The sequence below is a fragment of the Crinia signifera genome, chromosome 2, assembly GCF_055691185.1.
Source record: "Crinia signifera chromosome 2, ASM5569118v1, whole genome shotgun sequence".
Lineage (NCBI taxonomy): Eukaryota > Metazoa > Chordata > Amphibia > Anura > Myobatrachidae > Crinia > Crinia signifera.
This window is the reverse complement of record NC_139218.1, coordinates 385,449,651-385,467,867: the sequence shown is the minus strand read 5'-3', so window position 1 is coordinate 385,467,867 and position 18,217 is coordinate 385,449,651. Positions and strand designations below refer to the sequence as shown.

At 47.4% G+C, this 18,217-nt stretch overlaps 1 long non-coding RNA gene across 1 annotated transcript; it reads left to right on the top strand.

The window, feature by feature from the left end:
• Window positions 1-6,870: 6,870 nt before the first annotated feature.
• LOC146059245 (uncharacterized) lies at window positions 6,871-11,308 on the top strand. Its single transcript, XR_014470205.1, has 3 exons — window positions 6,871-7,069; window positions 10,256-10,375; window positions 11,059-11,308. It is a non-coding gene; the product is annotated as an uncharacterized LOC146059245 (long non-coding RNA).
• Window positions 11,309-18,217: the final 6,909 nt, after the last annotated feature.

Genomic DNA, 18,217 nt, shown 5'->3' with positions numbered 1-18,217 from the left:
CTGATTGGAGTACAAATGTGTTCTCAAAATGGCCAAAACCGTGTGCACTGCAGGTGGGGCAGATGTAACATGTGCAGAGGGAGTTAGATTTGGGTGAGATATTTGGTTCTGTGCAGGGTAAATACTGGCTGCATTATTTTTTACACTGCAATATAGATTTCAGTTTCAACACACCCCACCCAAATCTAACTCTCGCTATACATGTTACATCTGCCCCACCTGCAGTGCAGCATGGTTTTGCCCATTTTGAGAACAAATTTGTACTGCGATCAGATCTGAATAAGGGCCATTGTCCAGGATTGAATACCACCCTTAGTTCAAAATGTCTCTCAAAAGGCCCTTAAAGTAGAGGTATATAGACCATAGGGACAGTGGTTATTAATAGATCCCGCTTCCTCTGGAACCATAAGTAATATAAATACGGAGAAGATAGTGTATATAATGGTGTCTTAAACTGGGCTCCTCAAGGTCCCCACTGGTTTAGAAAAAGTTAAATAAAATAAAAAGAGATAAAACACAATTAAAATCGAAGTTAAATTTGAGTAAAATATAAACCTATTTGGTAGCACTACATGGAAGGACAAATAACATCAAGATACCTTTTTAGGATCACCTTGGGGCAGATTCTCTTGTAAACACAATTCACACTTGCCCACTGAATTGTGGGTGGTATTCCCATCTGCCACAAAAACAGTTCAAGTCTCCCGGATCCTGCCCATGTCTACATTTTGCCCACACTGAGTCGCATTGTGGTAGCCGCACCCCTTCCCTTTACAATGCCAGTAATCTGCCCATTGTATAGCATGGAGGGACCGCAATAACCTACGTAATAGTGCCATCATAACCTCACTGATACACAAACTGTACATCATTAATGCTGACTGCTACCTCTATACAGTATAATAGTGGTTACACAAATGTATCACTGACCTGATGACAACAGGCACAGCTACCATGGAATAAAAATTTTAAAATAATTTAGCTTAAACTTGGTGTATTTTATGGACTTGCACTAAACTTACAAATCAGCAATGCTCATGTGAGTTTCGGTTATAACACTTTTGTGCCATCAATATATCATGCATGGCAGTGATATAGAGCAGTAGGTTGTGTTGAATCAGTTATTATGAGTGATAAAGTTTAAAGCAAGCCTAATTGCAGACAACGGTAAGTTGGTTTAAAAAAATTTCAGAGACAGGGCTCCTGATGCTGGTCAAGCTGGCCAGGTGATAGGCCTGAAGGTGGTTAGTGTTAGGGGTTATGGAACATACTGAACTCTGAACCATCGAATGATTTCTACAATAATAATTCTAATGTGACTGTACCTTTAAGAAGCGTCTCCGATAATGTTATTCCCATTGCACCCGCACAATTTAATAGTTGTTATTTTGTACCACTTTGCATTAGCGCTATATATTATATCTGGAAATGCAGCGCAGGAGCTGTAATCGAATTTAATGGCCATGTAATTTCCTTTCCGCTTGGAAGATAAATGATGATCTGGCAGATAGTGATAATTAAGATGAAATAAATAGTAAATATGATTGATCTACAACATTTTTGGACTTTGCAAAGTTGGTAAGGGGTTGGCTCAAGCTGCTGCCGCGGTGCCATTGTGAACTTGTGACAAAGGTCATATTCTAATGACATATTCCAAAATGCTCACAGATGGCTCCGTGCTGTCAGGGTGTTTATTTAACTAATGCAGTCTGGCTGTATGCAATGAATTAAATGATTTGTGTGGCTGTCATGGGGTAAGTCTGCTCACTGCCTACCAGCTCATCACACTTTAGTATTGCATATATATATATATATATACTAGGTGATTCATCGAGCCCTACGGGCGCTCTTCACACCGGCGTAAGGGGCTGCGCCCCCTTAATTTGTGAACATTTGTATATGAGAAAGATGGTTAGAATTGTATGACAGATGCCTGTATTGCAACTTGAGTTATAGGTGAAATGTGTTACATAGAGAGCATATGATTTGGAAGGGGGTGTGTATTGTTTTGTGTAATTAAAAAGCGGTTACAGAGAAAGATGTACATTGATAGTGTGGATGGTACAGTGACATTTGTGGGTGTGGGGGGGGGCTGTGTGTGCGTGTTGTTGAGGTGTGTGTGTGTGCAATAGTATAGTAGGGTGTTTCTGAGTCAGAGGCTCCCCACTGGCGGAGGTCACGACACAGGAAAACAGGAGGCTGGGTAGTGATAGGGGTGTGTGGGCATAAGGGGGACTAAAGAGGAGGGTGGGGGATACTGTGCAGCTTCTGCCAGTGGGTGAGGGTCCAGTGTGGCAGTACAGGAGTACAGGATGGTGGCCCTGAGTCAGTGTCTCCTCCTACTGGGTGGGAGTTAGGGTACATGAGAGCAGGAGGCTGGGCTATGAGGCATGATAAGGGCATGTGGGCAAAACAGCGTCAGCAACTCCCCAGAGGTGGAAGTTACGGTTCAGGAGACCAGGAAGCTGGGTAGTGATAGGGGTGTGTGTGTATACGTTGAACTAAAGAGGGACTTAGGGGTGCCGTGAATTGCGGGAGGGGTGCGGGGGGTGCCGTGAATCAAGGGAGGGAGGGGGTGTAGGTATCCGCGAATCGCGGGAGAGGGTGGGGGTCTGCAAAGTGTGGGAGGGGGCGTGAATCGCTCGAGGGGGGGATGCGAATTTCGGGAGGGGGGGTGCGTGGGGGGTGACGTGAATCGTGGGAGGGGAGGCACGGTAGGTCCGCTAAATGTGGGAGGGGGGGGGCACGGGGCGCAATGAATCACCTAGTTGGTTATATATTCTTGTAGAAGGATGGTAGGATGTTGCTGTCATTCAGAATGCATTTACATAAACAGTAATAGTAGCAGTAAAAGATCTGACTTAAAACACCTACAGTAAAACAGAACAGGTGTTATATATTATACAAAGAATTGGTTGATGATGTCTAGGTTGACGTGCACATAGTTGTCACTGGAAAAAAATTGGCACAAGAAAAAATCAACGCAGAAAGGTCAACACATGTAAATGTTGACATAAGTGTGGCACTTCATTGGTGTCCATGTTGACACATGAGAATGAATATGAAAACATTCAAAAAAAGAAAAATAAATCTTCAAAAACTCATGTCAACCTTTTTCATTGTCGACCATAGCCGTGTCAGTGTTCTGCATGTGCCATTTAATCCTGGGGTTGCCGTGAAGCGCGCGGGGGGGGAGGAGGTGAGGGGTGTCCGCGAATCACGGGAGGAGGGGTTCGTGGGTGGATGCCGTGAATTGCGGAAGGGGGGGTCGGGGGGGGTGTGAGTGCCGCGAATCGTGGGAGGGGGGGGGCGCGGGGGTTGCAGTGAATCGTGGGAGGGTGGGTCGCGGGTGCGGGGGGTTGCCGCAATGACAGGAGGGGGGGTCAGGGGGGGAAATCTCGGTAGGGGGGGTTGCGGGGGGTGGGGGGTACCGCGAACCGCGGGAGGGGGGGCCCGGGGGGTTGGCACGATTCGTGGGAGGGGGGGCGCGGGGTAACGCGAATCGCAGGAGGGGGGGTGTCACGGGGTGGGGCCGCGAATCGCGGGAGTCGCGGGGGGTGCTGCGAATCGCGGGAGGGGGGTCGCGGGGGGTGCCGCAAATCGACAGAAGAAAAAATCAACACAGAAAGGTCAACACATGTAAATGTTGACATAAGTGTGGCACTTCATTGGTGTCCATGTCGACACATGAGAATGAATATGAAAACATTCAAAAAGTGAAAAATAAATCATCAAAAACTCATGTCAACCTTTTTCATCGTCGACCATAGCCGTGTCAGTGTTTTGCATGTGCCATTTGATCCTGGGGTTGCTGTGAATCACGGCGGCTGGGGGGGGGGGGGTGTCCACGGGAGGGGGGCTGTGTGCCATGAATTGCGGGAGATGGGGTCACGGGTATGGGTGCTGCAAATTGCGGAAGGGGGGGCGGGGGTTGCAGCGAATCGCGGGAGGGGGGATCGCGGGGTTTGCCGCGAATCACGGGAGGGGGGGTTCAGTGGGGGGGGTGCCGGGAATCGCGGGAGGGTCGCGGGGGGTGCGAATCGCGGGAGGAGGGGGGTCGCGGGGGGGTGGGGTGCCCCGAATCGCCGGACGGGGGGTCGTGGGGGCTGGGGTTGCTGCAAATCGGGGGGGGGGGGGGGTGTGCCGCGAATTGCGGTAGGGGGGGGTTCGCGGGGCGGGGGAGCGCGCGAATCGTGGGAGGGGCCCCGCAAATCGTGGGAGAGGGGGTCGCGGGGGGGTGCCGCGAATCGCGGGAGGGGGGGTTTGCCGCGAATCGCGGGAGGTGGGGTCACGGGGGGTTGCCGCGAATCCCGGGAGGAGAGGTCGTGTGGGGGTGCCGCGAATCACGGGAGGGGGGACCGGGGGGGTTTGCCGCAAATCGCGGGAGGGGGGGTCGCGGGGGCATGTGCCGCGGATCGTGGGAAGGGGGGTCGCGGGGGGCTGCCGCGAATCGCTCGAGGAGGGGCGGCGGGGGGGCGCTCACCTGGTGTGTCTGGTGAGTAGCTGTGTCTTTGCTGGGTAACATGGGGAGGTTGAAGGTGTCTGGCACTGTGACTGGTTCTCTGTCATGTGAGTCAGAGGCTCCACCCAGCGTTAGAGAGTCAGACACACTTTGAGTGACAGATGTAGCCAAATATATGAGATATATATATATGTATGTATCTACAATCGATGGTTACCATCGGTGGCTCCCGACTTTGCAATGGATGGCCATTGCTGGTTTTACCAACCGGTGGTCATCCCAGTTCTTTGATGTTCTGGCCAGTGGGCCAATTACAACCTTTGAGCCAGGGGGCGGAGCTTATGTTTAGTGTCCTAGCAACGTTCAAAAAACCCTGTTTGGTTAAGCTGTGCTATCAATGGAGGTAAACCATCAGGTCCCCCCTACAGATGGCAAAAGCTTACAACATTGGCCAACATTGGCTTGGTGAGACCATTGATATTTGATGACCACTTAAAAATCTTCATCGATGGAAACCATTGATGACCACCATCGATGAAATCCACACTAAAGGTTATCCATAATATAGTTTTGTTTTAATCACATAGTATGTTTCTCATTACAAATAGCAAATGCACCAGAGTGGAATCATAACAATGAATATTACAGACGTAGCCGCACTTATCATTGCAGCGAAACGGGCGTTCGTGTTTGCTTGTCGGCCCAAATTCGCACCCACAGCACAGAATCACCACGCTGCGATATCGCCACTCGATTCTATGAGCCACGGGAGTGAATTAGATGCGCACATGTGACAATGGGATCACACCGATTGCCGCAAGAGACGCATGTGGAGACTGGCGCGGCAATGAATATGATCAGGTACATCTGTACTTTGGGGTCAGGGTCACGTCTGCCCCAGTGATGGGCTGGGATTAGTACTTTCTCCAAAATGAAACATATGTTTCAGCTGCCTGTGTCTGGGTTTGCATGGCAGATTAGGCCCATACACTTTACATGATTATCTGTCCAATCTGGCTGGTTGGAATGAATATCTGGAAATTTCTGGCAACAAATTACCATAGAAAATGGACAATAGCAGTCATCTGCATAAAGGATCATACACACCAGAAGATATTGGCATCAATCTCATTCAGAAAGGGGCTTCTGAAGGATATTGATGGCAATATCTTATAGTGTGTATGCCTAATATCATTAACGCTCTTTGTTAACGATATCAACATCTTCGGGACATGCAGGTCAATCTGCCAATATTGCTCATGCCGTTTGCACCCATCGCTCAGTGTGGATGCAAAACATCTTTCATGATCAGCTCAAGGGAAATTGTTCACCAGTATCTTTCGTCTTTCATATCTTCTAGTGTGTGTGTGGGCCTTAAATGTACCAATTTGTCTGTAGGACCAATTTGTGTCTGTTTTCCATGTTTAGGAGCAAATGGTCAATTTTCATTTGCTCCTAAAATTTCCAGATTTTCATTCCAACCAGCCAGATTGGGGAGATTATCTTCTAGTGTGTATGGGCCTTTAGGTTTGAAAGATCAGGCTGAATTAACAAATTGCTGTTAATTAGAAAATACAAACTTTCTAATATTAATCAGCACAAATTCCTGATATAAATGAAGGGAGATAATAATTGTAGGCAGTACGTGAGAGGATGCATAGCCCATTACTATGGTATATACCAATGGTTCCCAACCCTGGTCCTCAAGTACCACCAACAGTGCATGTTTTCAAGGTCACCCAGCATGTGCATAGGTGCACTCATTTTTCAGACACATTTTAAAAGATCCACAGGTGGAGCTCGTTATGTCACTTGTGATTCTGTATGGAGACCTGGAAAACGTGCACTGTTGGGGGTACTTTAAGACCAGGGTTGGGAACCACTGGTATATACTGTGTAGAGCAGGGGTAGCCAACTCCAGTCCCCGAGAGCTACTAACAGTGCACATTTTCCAGTCAACCTAGCTGCTGCACAGGTGCACTCATTACTCACTAACACATTTTAAAAGATCCACAGGTGGAGCTAATTACTTCACTTGTGATTGTGTGAGGAGACCTGCAAAACATTAACTGTTGGTAGCTCTCAAGGACTGGAGTTGGCTACCCCAGGTGTAGAGTAATGTAAGTTTGTATATGACACCGTCTGTTGGCTGACTTAAGGGGGTATTTATCAAGGCATGGAAAGAGATAAAGTGGAGAAACATAAAAGCACTAACCAATCAGCTGTCATTTTACAGGCAGTGGTTGATTGGTTAAAGCTTTATTTCTCTTCATTTTATCTCTCTCCAAGCTTTGATAAATACCTCCAGATAGTGATAGTCCAACCCTGATAAATAGCTGGAGGCTACAAATAAAGTCATTGAGGCTGAGAGATGTCCACCTCCAAATGGGTAATAATTAAGGTGTAGCCACCTGCAGCCTCTCTCACCTGGGGAGAAGCTGATCAGTACACAGGTTCCCTGTAGCTATATAACAACTCTCTGCAGCACTTGCTGTGAAGGCCGTGTGCACAGATGCTGGGTACTGGTGCTGCATTATGGGTACGGCTGAAGTCCAGATGTCTACAGACCTAGAAGCTGACCAGTCCAATGAGCTGATGGGCACCTCAGTGAGTGATATAATACAGTCGTTTGCTTTCTATTACCTCTTATATTTCATTTTTGAGCCTTAAACTTGCCATAAACTAGTGTGATTTGGGCTTTTAAAATATTTTTTTTTTACACTGCTTACGCATTGATAAATAGTGGGAACCGGCAAATTGTATGTTTTTGACCTAATAATCTGATTCTGTGCGCAGTCCTAGGTGTTGTAAGTTGTATGAACAGGTTGTCAATGCTCCAATAAGGATTTATTGTAACTGCAGGTGAACTGGTGCCCGTCGTGTGTGTTGATCCTGCTGTACCAGCAATGTATTGTAAGCTATAGTTGCACTTGAGTGACTTGATTTTGTCCGGTCCTAACTAACTTGAGTGTAAAAGCTGGACAATCCCTGTAGGCTAGATGCAAAAGCAGCCAGTACAGTATTCACCCTGCAAATATTGTGTATTGCACACCTTGCATTGCAACATGGCTTGTTCATGACAAAGTTCTTGGTTTGCTTTGCTGTCTAATTTAGAGAATCTACTGATGTGATTGAGAAAACTGATGGCTGACTGCGCACGGAGGTTCCAAAAACCCCTGAAGGCAGTTAGAATGAGGCAGGGAGTGATCTAACCGCCCTCTCTGTGTGTTTCCCCTCGCTCCCATCTCTACTGTATGTTCTATGTTGGGCGGCGGTAAAGAACGGTCGCTTGTTATATGTATTAGTTATTTAGCTGGGCTCTTCCGACATTGCTATGTCATTAAACCCATCATCCTGGACCTCAAATGGGTTACACCACCTGCACGGCTGGGTGCATACCCTCCAACTGTACCAATTTAGCCGGTACAGTAACGTTTCTTAACGGTCTGTAACTGCTAAAATAAATTGTACTGGTTTTTGCTTCTCCTCCTTGGCTTCACAAGTGTTGATGATTGATCAGGCCTGGCGGTACTTGGAGAATGTAATGCGGCCCTTCCTACTGGTTCTGGACCCGTTCCCAGGGGTGCATTTCTGGTTACGGTACGTACATGTACATGGCCCCGAACTGACCCGCTGCTTCCGAAATTCCCGGGCCGTTGACCGCGTTGCACATGTGATGACTTCCGGCGAGGGGCGGGCCCCGGTGTGAGAGAGGAGGGGGCTTTCGGAAGAGGAATCGTAAACAATAACACACGTGACATGGGGGACCGGCCAGAGCCATGAGCACCAGACACGTGACATGCCGGTAAGGGAATGGGCCGGTATTATGTAGGACAAGGGCCGTACGTGTCGTGGTCTGAATGGGAAGGGCATGGTAATGTCGCGCATGTGTGTGCGGGTTCCTGCAGTCTGCGTATGGGGCAGGTGAGGGCGCTACTCGGGCTCCTTTGTGCCTGGTGCAGAGAGCTGTTGGTGACCTGTGTGAGAGCGGGGGGCAGGGTGCTGTGGGTGTCCTATGCGAGAGCAGGGAATATTGGGGATCACTGGTGCAGTATCCACTGTAGTGGGGGTGTAGGGAGCTGCCCTTTGTGAGAGTTCATTGGAGAAAACTATTGGCAGTGGGTAGGTGGGAGCTGGTTATTTTGTATTAAATGCCCAGCCAGTACACATACGGAAAGAGGGATGACCACGCCCCTTTACCAGTGGACACACCCACTTTACTCATGGTCACCACCTTTTTGGTTGTGTACTGATTTCCACCCTTCAGATGTTGGAGGGTATGTGGGTTGCCAGTTAAGAGTTGTTCACCAGTGGCTGTTTGGTGTGTCTGTTACCTATGACCGTTCTTTAGTGCCGCCGAGAGGGTTAGGGCGGGTACTAATGGCCTGGGCCCCCCTTCCCCCTCCAACCCTCCTGGGCGGCGGCAGCAGCACACACCTCTACAGCATGTGCTGTTCTGACAGCAGGCTCAGCATGAGCGTCTCACTGACTGAGGCTTTTTTTCACCCCGATCTAAACACTTTGGGGCGTGACCTAATAGCAGGGGTGGCCATGCCGCAAAAATTTTACCGGGGCCAGGCATATCTCTTGGTGGCCCTGGCTGCCACCACTTATAGTCAGAGCTAACTTGTCAATCAATATATTTGACTTTACTTTGCAACGCCAGCACTTGTGCCCGTGTTGTCTTTTAGTGCTTAAAGTTTTTAAAGTGTTAAGTTATTTTGAAGTATCATGCATGAAAGATACTCGATGGTGAGTTTATAGCATTGAACCCCTGTGTAAGCAAACCTTCAATAATAATTGTAAAGATACATACTGTAGTATGTATGTATATATTTCTCCATACCGCTGAAATTTGGGGGCGTGGCCTTCAAATTGCGGCACTTGCACAAGGCCATGCCCCTGTTTTGCCGCTGCTGCCTGCGGGAATAGATGTCTATTCACGGGTGGCAGCGGGACTCCCAACCCCTGGCAGTGCGCAGGTCATTTAATGCCTGGGGCATTACTGTGGAATGCAGATGGCTGACAATGTGTAAGTCAACGCCGAAAGAGCGACACAAGCAATAGGTTGACACCTACTTTACTGTCCATGTGGACTGATTGATTGGGAACGGTAAACCTGTCCTGATGCATGGGATGTTGTACTCTAATTGAGGGTCCACGGTCTCGGGTGTCCATATTAATACCAAAAAACGTATGTCCACTTTTTGGCGTAATGACTGTCTACTTAGACATGGGGTGTGGTATACCTCACAGATAATTACTGTGTAGGGCATATTATAGTGCCCCTTGCAGCGAGGCAACACACCCATTAACGCAGGCAAGGTTGGGTGGTGGGAGGAGACACCGTGCTGTCACACAGCGGATGATTGTGTAACATCACAGGGAGCATCCCCCCCACCACCATCACTCCAATCCGCCAACCAACTACTTCTATGGGTGACGGGATTCACACTACATTGCATTCGGCCTGTTCCTGGGGTTATATCAGGTTTGTGACTTGTGTTCATGTCCCAGCTGACACTCCATAGGGTTTTTAACAGGAACTGGGTCACCGGTTTACATTGCACCCGTAACCGGGTCTGACCCTGGAAGCTACCCGGGTTAGATTCCTGGGTAACCTATGCCTGGAATATTTTTTTCAGGGACCCTTTTTCACGTCGAGTCATGACCCAGCATTAATGTGGGTTATTGCCGCAGTGGGAATAAAAAGGTTGCTAATTTGACCCAAATTGTGAGTTGGTCTCCTTATTGTAGCACTTCGTCTTCATGTTCACATGTTGCGTTTTCTAGAAGGAAGATGAACCTATGACATTACTGTGCTTGGAGGCCCGGCAGCAGATCTTGCTGGAGAACATGGTCACCTGTGATCAGATGTTGGTTCACCTGTACAAGCTCCGCTCCTCGCTGAAGGTTAGTAACCTGACATGATGGGGAAAATGCTCTATAATTACTGAGGAACGGCCCTTCCCAAAACTGTTGTGAAAATTTCCCTACTGTTGGTCCCGGCTGACGATCCTTCCTGTGCCCCGCTGTTCAGTGATGTTCAAGACCTCGGGAGTGTGTTCCGAACACATGAATACCTGAGCGGCCACAAACAGTTGTAGAAGAAGCAGTAGGTGAGCAGGGGTTCTGCAGAAGGCAGTGACTGCTCCTTCTGTGGTATGTCTGGGTTAGGACAAACCTGCCCTGATAGGTTTGCCCTGCCTCAGGAAAACCCACCACTCAAGGGGTTCCTCCTACCTTAGAGATAATTATTCTGTAGAAAGAGTGTGCTGCTGAGTTATGAAACCTTGCTACACTAAATAAGCAGTGTGCATGTAACAGTGAGTACAGGTGTATCTGTTTTACTTCAGAAAGCCAACACAGCTGGCTAAGTAGCTGAGCTTCTCATAGTTGATCATCCGGTGGTGTGTACCGATACAACTCTGCAAATACCACCTGACCACACAACATTCCCAACAAATTTTATTGGTAAAAATTTTTGGTTAATGGTGTCCAAAATGTGAGGAACTATTGGTCTTTTATAGATGTAGCATTTGCGAGGCATAATGTACTACTCACAATTTTTTATTTTCCTCCTGTTATGACATCAGGAAAGGCCAGACATGGAGGCTGAACCTACAATTGCAGAGCAAGATGAAGGCCAAGCAAGAGCAGGAATCGTGCCTGATGGAACATTGTGTAACTCCTGATCTTTGTAGGGTCGGTCTCAATCTGGTGTTGTCTCCTATGGATGGATAACTACTGAATGTGCTATATGAATTTGTTTAAATCTGTCTGAACTAAGATTATCTTTAACCAGTGTCCTGTAATATTTATAATAAAGACCTTTCTATACAGTAATGTGCACAGTCTTGCTGGAACTCAAAAATTGGTCTTTTTTGGGAAGGGTGACAGTCTGGTATCACTATAGCAGACCCCTATAACTGCTCAGAAGTTTAAAGGAGGACTTCGCATTGTAGCTCCATAGCACAGTGATTAAAATTTCATGATGTAATAAAGTTTTTGGGTGTAGCAGACAAAGGGGTGGGAGAAATTAAAATATAATATTTATATTAAAAAGTTGTTTTTCTTTCTTTGTAGCAGGTAGACAGCATACAGGCTTTACAGCTTGACAAGTAACAACATAGCAGGTTTTCCAGCAGGCAATGCACAGGCTTACCAATGTGCACTCCATAGGTCCCTAGCATAGTCCACAACCCTATTGCCCAGCCACTAACTGGTGTTGGGAACTGTGACTACTGTATCTTCTCTGAACAGATATTTAACAGCAAACACAGGTGGTGTTAATTAGCCAAACCATGATTCACATCCCATCTTGGATAAGCCTGTACTGGATGTCATCAGTACAGCTGCTGGTCTAAATCCTGATCCCGCTGTTCCACATTTCCTGTGGAATTATTGTCACTTCCCCACACACACACACACACACACACACACACACACACACACACACACACTTCACCTGGGTGAACTTTTTAGGTGTGCATTCTGGGTCTCCTTGTGTAATCCGTCCGGGTACACAACCCTCCACCAATATTCAGAGTTCACCTACCTCGCTCTCTTCCTCTTATCTTCACCAAAGAGTTGCTTGGAGGATCAAGACCTACAAACCTTCTAAAAAGGGGCATCCACATTGAGTTACTGTTTACCCGGATGATGCACCTCAAAATTAAATGTCTGTAACCAATGGGTCACACGAGCAAAGACCAACAAGAACTCTCATACCAACCAATTAAAATGTTAAGCACTCCACTACCCACTTAATTGCCAAGCATTCCTGCTCTACAGTTGAGTACTTGCGGTCTCCAGCCAAAGTTGAGGATAGGCTATACCTCCCCATCTACCTCTTTGGAAAGGACTGCCCCGTATCTTGTCCCAGGTGCATCTGTCTCTTGAAGTCAGGAGCTTGCAAGACAGGCTCAGTACACAAAGCTTGTCTTAAATCCTGCCAGACAGTTTCTACTGACCTAGACCATGTTATCTTGTCTGGGGACTTTTTGATCGGAAGCCATTTGATAGTGTTTTCAGACAATATTACTTGGTGTCATTTCTAAAATGTCAAGGTGGTACAAGGAGTATGACCATAATGGAAGAAATCTCAAATATCATGGTCTGGGCAGAAAGGCATTTGAGGTCGTTAGCAGCATTACGTGTTCCAAGCAAAGAAAACTTGGCTGCGGATTTTCTCAGCAGACACCAGATCTGTCCCTACCCGTAACCACTTTCAAAGGCCTGTACCACATTCCTATCCTCCTGTTGGTCTCGCCCAAAGCCCTCAATGATACTTTCTCATCAGTGGAGTTCCACTGGGCCTCAGTCTGTTTCCTCAGATTCAGTGGCTGCAGTAGCTTTCCTGAGCACCAAGCTTTTGATTTCTCTGGTCTCTTGCTCCTGCAACGCCTCCATTAACATCATGCGACATAACCAGCTCCAGGGCCCATTGTTGCACTGTGTGGTTTAACACCTGCATAGCGTGATCCAGTGCGACTATCTCTACAATTTGCAATGCAGAATTTTTATCCAGCTGCAACCAAGCTTTAGCCAGCCGGACTAGTTTACTCAGCTGGATCCTTGGAGGCTCAGATGCAATAAGCATGTCATGAAATTCTTGGGCTTTGCTTGAGCCTGTTACCCCAATCCTGATGAGTATAGCCTTCTTAAGGTCAGGATAGGAGCGTGCCTCAGCCACAATCATGTCCACACAGGCTCTCTGTGCCAACCTTGTTAAACAGGGAGACAGCCTATATGGCCATTCCTCCACAGGACATTTTAAATGTGTGGCAGTGCTCTCAAATTTGCAAAGGAATGCCTCAATGTTTTCAGCTGGGTGACTTTTGGTAACCTCTGTCTCCTGCTCCCTTTTCTCAACTCCTTCATCATGCAGCGCCTTAATTTGCACTTGCTGTCCCTCATGCAGCATCTGAATCTGAATGAAATTGTCTTATCCGGGGTCTTTGCTGTGTGAGGTTTCCAGCTAGGGGTTCAGGCGCCAAATGCGACTGAGATCACTGGATGAATACGTTGTTTTCTTTCTTTGTAGCAGGCAGACCACATACAGGCTTGACAGCTTGGCATTTCACAAGTCACCGCATAGCAGGTTTTCCAGAAGGCAATACACAGGCCTAACAATGCGGGTACGACACTCAAGAGGTTCCTAGAGTAGTCACCACACCCCCAAGCCTTTTGCCCAGCCACTAACTGGTGTTGGGAACCCTGACCCTCTGATCTAAACAGACATTGGTACTTGTGAATTATCACGGCACCCATTGCATCGCATAGCACTAAATGGGGTATGCGATGCGATTTTCGCGTGAAAAAGCCTGAATGTACAATAAAGCATCGCATAGCATCAAATGGCATTCGATTTTGAATTAAACAAGCACCCTGATGGGTGCATACAATGTAAAATGCCTCCCCATTGTCAACACGACCCCCACTATCTATGCCAACCCGAAGCGCAGCGAGCACGCAAGGGGCGGCGGTACGCGTCCTCCGACCTTTTCATACCCCCAGTATCCATTTCGGCGTGCAGTTGATTTTAGATAGTGTGGCGAGCGCAGCGCGGCGAGCGGACGCGGAATACATGTAAAGTAACCGCGTCCCCTCGTGGGGCTCGCCACACTATCTAAAATCTACTCCACGCTGACGTGGATAGTAGGGGTATGAAAAGGTCGGAGGACGCGTACGGCCGCCCCTTGCGTGCTCGCTGCGATCGCCGCGCTTCGGGTTGCCGTTGATAGTGGGGGTGGTGTTGACAATGGGGGTGCATTTAACATTGTAAGCACCCCTCGAGGGTGCTTGTACAATTAAAAATCGGATCTGATCGCATTGAAATCGCATGCGATGTGCTGCAGTACGATCAACATCGTGGGCACCATGATAATACACAAGTACCCAGACATTTAACAGGAAACCACAGGTGGTGTTAATTAGCCAAACCAAGATTCACATCAGATCTTAGTAAAACCTGGACTGGATCTAATCAGTACTGCTGCTGCTCCCAGTTCTGGTCCTGCTGTAACACATTGACTTCCTGTGGATCTATGCTGTCACAATATAAAGGTGCATGCACTGGAAAAAGAGGATGTCCTCGTGGTATGCCATTGTTGCATTCCTTATGGAGATGCTGGGCATGCGCACAACATCTATTAGGGTGTGCTCTCACCAGTGGCAGTTGTAGCATTTTCTACAAATGGCTTCTGCATCCAAACGACACAGCAGCAGTGTCTTATGTGTCAATATCTACAATACTGTAAAGCCATCTGTTCCAACAAACTTAAAATGTATATATTTTTTTTAAACATATAAGCTGTAGACGAGTCTTCAGGTTTTAGAGTATTAGATCTTATTGAGCTACATCAAGCTAGCAGACATTTGATAGTAATCCATTGGCGTATTTATAAACGGTTTAGTGCAGGCGTTGCACACGGGGGCTGAGTCTCAGTGAGACCTACGCCGCACAGGTTGAAACTTTGTATTTAAAAAACTGTTCCTCTCGCGGTGAAGGCAGCAAAATGACGTAATCACTGTAAAAATGGCCGCTGCACCATTTTTCTGGAGATCTGCGAGTATAGTCTGAGTTCAGACCCTATTGCGCTGTGCTGCTGCTGCCAGAGAGGAGGAGTCTGCACAAGGGCCACCTCCTCTCTTAAAGCGCCCCTATAGTGATGATAGCATGGAAAGTAAAGAATACAGTAGATAGGAATCAAATAGAATCCAAAACATTCTGAAAATTCTAAAATCTAGATAAGCGATGCAAGTTTTTATCAATATTACCAACTTGCTTAACTTCTACTTCACTGATTTAAAGTGCAGAAAAGGTCACTTCATGGACAGAAGGGATTTTGGCTCTTACCACCGTTTCTTAATGAAAACTAATAAGTAAAGCGCACTTATACGCTTACCTAAGATGAAATATTGATATCTAGGCCCACGCTGAATGCAAATGTCTGCATTAATCATTTTTTTTCCCCTTGCTGGATTCTTCAGACTGTAGTAGTACATGGTTTGATGGACTAATATATCATTGTTATGTCAACGGTACAGTGTTTAGCTAGGACTGAATGCAAATATATCTTGGCAAAGTGATTATAATTTGTGCATTAAGAGTAAAAACGATTAGATTTGTGTGAACAGAAAGAGGTTTTGTGCAAATGAATCATTCGGATGTAAATTGGTTGCACTAAGAGGAGTTCCAGTTAGAGGTGAAGTTTTCATAAAGCTGGGACAAAGAGATCTCTTCTGCCTCCCGCCGCTAATGACCAGTGGCAGATCCAGGGGAGGGGCTGCAGCACAGTTCAAAATTCAAATAGGGGAGGCACACCCACTGCCAGTGAGTCAGTTTGGAATGGCAGTTGATGGCTCGGGGTGTGGCTCCCCTATTTGAACTGTGTTGCAGCCAGGGCCGGCGACAGGGGGAGTCAAGGGGGACAAGTGTGATAGGTCCGGTCACCACCTGTACTAGCTTGCCTGTCAGTGACCCCCCCGGGCCCGGCCGTCTACAGTTCACCATCTATGTGTGGCTGAGTCTGACTGTGTGCCACTGGCATCTATTGCGTGTGCGCCCTGCCGCCTGTGGCCGCTCGGCACTCTGAGCCATCTACTATGTGTGTGCGCACAGCCAGGGCCGCATCCGCTTGGCGCTCGGAGTCTGTACTGCGTGCAGGCGCACAGCAGTACCCACTGCTGGTGCTGTGGCCTCTCTCTGCCTCCTATACTTTTAATGCGCATACGCGGGTCGTATGTTCCACACTCTGCGAACGGCCTGCCCTGCCTGCTCACAATGCTCTGCGCTCTTTTGTGCAAGTGACAAGTCAAGGCAGGCAGCAGGCCAGTAGGAGCCAGTGGCCAGCAGCAATCAGCAGCCAGGAGCCAGGCCAGCAGGATGGAGAATGAGAGAAGTCCGCACCTGAAAGAGGTATCTGGAGCCGCGAAAGGTTAGGTGAAGCCCATGCTGAAGAGGGTTGTGTGGGTTTTGGATTAGGTGGGGGGGGGATGGGGGGCCCCAGAAATATCAGTGTACAGGGCCCCAGATCCCCCCCCCCTCTGTAGCCACCCTTGCTAATAACTACAAGACTGTCTACAACTATTGACAATTACGTTGATGCCTTAAAGGGGAGACTACTACCAACAAATTAAAGCTCAAACCTCTCCTGGTTTAGTGTTTTTAGCCATAGTTGGGTCTAGTATAATAGAATGCATCTTAATGTAGAGTGTCTGGGACCGGGGCCTGATTTACCAGGAGGCTGTTTTAGGCTGTAACCTGGTGTGCAGGATGTGGGAGGGCCGCACCGCCGGCATACTAGAATGTGCTTGGGCGGGAGTGCTTCCTAGTGCTGCTTTAGATGAGGCCAAGCAAGGCCTTGTGAGATCTGTGAACTGTGAAAGCAGCGGTACCTGCTGGGAATGCCGGCATCACCGAGGAAGGGATGCCGGGAATAGAAGATGCCCGTGAGAGCCGTGGCTGGCTCCACCACCAAGGCTGTGATTATTGCCACTGACACAGTTTCCAGCACTACTAGGGCAGCAAGTGGCGATGTTACATATTTTTAGCTGAATACGACTGAAGACAATGGTGGTGGGTTGGCGAGCAGCCACATCTGTATTTGTCTAGGGCGACTGGAACCCTCACAGCCGCTTTGTGAGTCTTTAGATCGAACACACCAATTTAAACTTGTACTAGCCCTACAGCAAATGCAGATTTGAGAATGGGCAGTTACGCGATATATCTGCGACACTACCATGCCATGCCTATGATGCCACCCATCTTGTTGCATATAAATATATCCACCCCCAATCACTGCCAGGGAATGCCCACACATTTCCAAGACATTTCTAATAGGGTATCTGGATGATAGGTCAACAGTGTCTCAGTCAACATTGACAAATGGCTGAAAAAAGTCAAAGGTTGACATGGTCGACAGATGAAGAAAAAATATTTTTCATGATTTTGGGATTTTGGCATACTTTGTGAGGGTACATGCTACAGGGGGTTGACGTGCTCAGGGATCGACATTGACACAAAAAATTGAAAAACTCTTGTGACTTGATGTTGACCCACTGTATTGACATTTGACCTAGATACAGTTGGCCAGAAGCGGCTACAGTACTGACCGAGGAATGCAGGCGGGATCACAGAACACATACTGTGTATATACAAGCATGTGATCCTGGGGATCGCCAGCGCTGCCTATGAATCTGATTAAGCTATAAGTGTATTAAGCTTCCCCCCCCCCCCCCCCACAACCAATAGAAGTCCGGGAGGCGGGCTCAACATTTCACTAGTTTATGCTGATTCCCAGGCAACTTAAGGTCCCAGACGCAATCAGAGGTGACAATTCCCATGGGATCTATTTAGCAAATATATTACTCTCTCTATACTGTACATGTTACATCTGCCCCACCTGCAGTGCACATGGTTTTTCCCATTTTGAGAACAAATTTGTACTGCCATCAGATCTGAATAAGGCAGATCTGTGTAAAACACAACAGCATTTTTTTTTTTTTGCTTTTCAAAGAAGTAATTTGCAAAAGTGGAATATTTTTTTAATTGAATGGCACAGCGGCCCTCTCAGTCTGCGGAACAGTTGTTAGGTATTCAGAACATTGTAAATTACAGTCTGATTGCTGATTTATTTGTGAATTATTTTTTTCTACCCCTGAAATTGTCCTCCCATTTCACAAGCGACTTTTCCCAGCACCTTAATAGATCATTCGATACTTGGACTGTTTCACTGAACAGATTGGCTA